General features: G+C 43.9%; 1 protein-coding gene across 2 annotated transcripts in view; it reads left to right on the plus strand.

Annotated features, from left to right (window-relative positions):
- Trmt9b (tRNA methyltransferase 9B (putative)) overlaps nt 1-3,334 on the plus strand; it is a 43,811-nt gene that overhangs the window by 18,361 nt on the left and 22,116 nt on the right. For both annotated transcript variants that reach the window (XR_003378300.1, XM_026786924.1), the window contains exon 2: nt 1,551-1,741. The gene's annotated coding sequence lies outside the window, so the exon portion shown is untranslated. The remainder of the gene's footprint in view (nt 1-1,550; nt 1,742-3,334) is intronic.

A 3,334-nucleotide genomic window follows, 5' to 3' on the forward strand; every position in this document is an offset into this window, starting at 1 on the left:
ATTATTAGACTCACTTTGTTTGTAAGAATAATATTCCACTCAAAATCAAAGTCCATTAAGACGAGCCGGGCGATGGTGGCGCATGCCTTTAATCCCAGCACTCGGGAGGCAGAGGCAGGTGGATTTCTGTGAGTTCGAGACCAACCTGGTCTACAGAGCTAGTTCCAGGACAGGCTCCAAAACCATGGAGAAACCCTGTCTCAAAAAAAAACAAAAACAACAAACAAACAAAAAAAACATTAAGACACAGAATCCTTGAAATTTTTGAAGGAAAGAATGAAATTTTCTTGGAGACATGTTGGATCTGTTTTCCTTAAGGAAAAAAAAATAACCATTTTATTTTTGTCCCTTCCCTTCCATACACTGTTTCTACAGAGATGCCTGGCAGGCTCTGTAATCATAGAGGGGGCCGTATTCTCCCAGGGCCATGCATTTTGCTGTTTCGGAGCCCAGCATCCTAGGCGGTCCATGGGAACTCTTGCATTCCTTCCCTTTCGGTCTCCACTGTGACCCCTCTGGCGGATCTCAGGAGTTTCCATGGAGAATTCTGCGCACGAATTGGGACTGTTTCACTGGTCCCATTTCTTAAGAGTCACAGAGCTTGTGTCCCTCCAAGCTGCAGAAGCAACTTTTGCTACCTGTGCTTTTTCCTTCAGCCACTTCGTCCTTGCTCTCACCTTTTGTACCAAGCCATTATTCTTGGCTGATCTCTACCAGAACAGAGTCTAGACCGTGGGAAACTGCATCCTTACACACCTACATCCTCTCTTCTCGTGCCTTTCCGTGCTATTCTTGCCTAGTACATGTACCCTCATGTTTCCTACACTGAACTGTCCAGCACTCTAGCAGAGGTGACTAGCTGACATGTGTGACAGGGAAGTGTTAGTGGCCCTTGGCGTCACCACCTCATTCCTTTCACGCTGCACGATCATCTCCGCCTGAATGTATTTCTGACTGCCAAGTGCTAGGATAATGTTTGGGGGTTTTGGTGGTGGTGGTAGTGGCAGTGTTTTGGTTTTTTTTCATGATCTCTAATCCAGTTCACTTTCCCAAGATTCATGCACTTTACTCGTCCTTCAGATACCACAAGAAGCCCTTGTCCAGGCCTGAACACCCCTCCCACCTCCTCTTCATCCCCTCTGACGCCAGATCATAGCATCATCCACTAGGTCTATTAGATCCATCTTCCAGTACATCACAGAATCTAAGGGCCCTGAACAGGAGCAGGATCTGTTTAATCTTTATCCTTGGAGCTTTATCTGTACCAGAAAGAATATTGACCTTGAAAATACTCCATTATTTTCTGTGCAGTTTTAACTCCGAAAAGAAAATCCTTGAACCCTAAAACTGCCATTGCTCTGTGGTTTAAAGTGCTGACTCCCTTCTAGGACAGCTCACTCACATGCTACACCCCCGAAATTACAGAAGGTTTGTCATAGAAGATGGCTTCCCACTAGCCGAGAGAAGAAGAGACAGTAATAAGTAGCAGGTTTGATATTCTTATTTTGTAAAGTGGCTTGTTTTTTGTGTGTTTGTTTTTTTCCTTGTAGGGCCTGGACTCCCTTCAGAGACTCACACAAAGTGGTGAGTCCTGCCAAGGGCAAAGGATGCTACCTACTGACTTCACTCCCGCCCCTTTCATGTATGTAACATATTGAGAGAGTCGTGAGGAACAACAAGGAGAAACTGCCATGATTTACCAAGACAAGAAGTAATCCTCGGGCATCACAAGATGATTCAGGTTAGTAACTCCCCAGTCTTACTGTAATTCCGATACAATGAGAGGGGTTTAGTGGTGTGCATATGATTAAACCTAATGAGTCCCGGTTCTCCTTGTTTAAAATGTGTGGTGATATGTTGGAACGTAGATTGAAGCTTCATTTTTTTTTTTGCACTGGATAGGGGAGGGGGAACATTTGAAAAGAGTGTACTGAATGAATAAAAACTATATACATTTTTGGCATTTAATAGTGATTTTCTAAGATATAAACATATATATGCATGCATGCATGTATGTTTGTGTGTGAGTGTGTGTGTAAGTGTGTGTGTGTGCGTGTGTGTGTGCGTGTGTGTGTTTTGAGACAAGCTTTCTCTGTGTAGCCCTAGTTGTCCTGGGACTGGCTTTGTAGACCAGCTTGGTCCGGTGTGGTAATACTAAAAGATGCTATAGGAAAACTGGTCCAGCCTTGGCAAGAATAGACGTTCCAATCTCCTTTTTTTAATCTTTTAATTCATGGAGGAAGAAAATGACAAACAATAGCCAGCAAGCTAGGAATATCATAAATGCCTTGCTCTATTGGATAAAGAAGAGCTCTTGGGGATAAAACTAAGCCTTCCCAGAGTTCCTTAGACGTACCTCTATGGGTCAAGGGCAATGTCTATCTCCTTGATGACCCAGGAGGGAGACCTTGACCCTGGGAGCATTTTCAGCTCTTCTGAGTACTTTTACCCAGTGACCTTCATGAGTGTAAAACCTGGGTAAAAGAAAGCAAACCTTTCATTTTGTTTTGTTGATGGTCTCTTCATATACCAAGAGTTTGTCTTTGAAACTGTGCCTGTTGTTGTTTATCTTCTTCTCAGCCCATAAGTTTGACATTACAAAAGTTCCTCATGGTCGGGACAGTGGGAACTTTGACCCGCAGAGGGAGATAAGGGAGTTTGGGTTGAGGAATACGCTCGGGACCTTAGTTGATTGTGTAGTTTTCTCCGTGTCTACATCCATTAAGATTTAGCAGGTTAGGTTGTGGTGGTTTGAATAAAAATGGCCCCTATATGGTGTGGGAGGTCCTTCTATGTATTGCTTTTATTGGTTAATGAATAAAGAAGCTGCTTTGGGCCTGTTGATAGGACAAAACTTAGGTAAGCAGGGAAGACTAAGCTGAATGCTGGGAGAAAGAAGGGTGGAGTCAGAGAGAAGGTCATGTAGCCCCGCTGGAGCCAGACAGAACTTCAGCTGATAAACCACAACCACGTGGCAGCACACAGATTAATAGAAATGTATTAAATTAATATATAAGAATTAACCAATCAGAAGCTAGAACTAACAGGCCAAACAGCGAGGAACTAACTAGCAGCCTACTTGCTACACCCATAGCCTCATAGGGAGTGGTACTATTAGGAGGAGTGGCCTTGTTGGAGGAAGTGGGTCACTAGGGGGTGGGCTTGAGGGGTCTGATGCCTGTCAGTTCAGATGCAGAACTCTCAGCTGATGTGGGAGTGTCATATACCAATCTGTTGATTTCATTGGTTGAGTAATAAACAAACTGCTTGGGCTCATAGCTTAGAACATAGGTGGGTGGAGTAAACAGAGCAGAATGCTGGGAGGAAGAGGAAG

Source organism: Microtus ochrogaster, linkage group LG7_11 (genome assembly GCF_000317375.1).
Source record: "Microtus ochrogaster isolate Prairie Vole_2 linkage group LG7_11, MicOch1.0, whole genome shotgun sequence".
NCBI classification, from domain to species: domain Eukaryota; kingdom Metazoa; phylum Chordata; class Mammalia; order Rodentia; family Cricetidae; genus Microtus; species Microtus ochrogaster.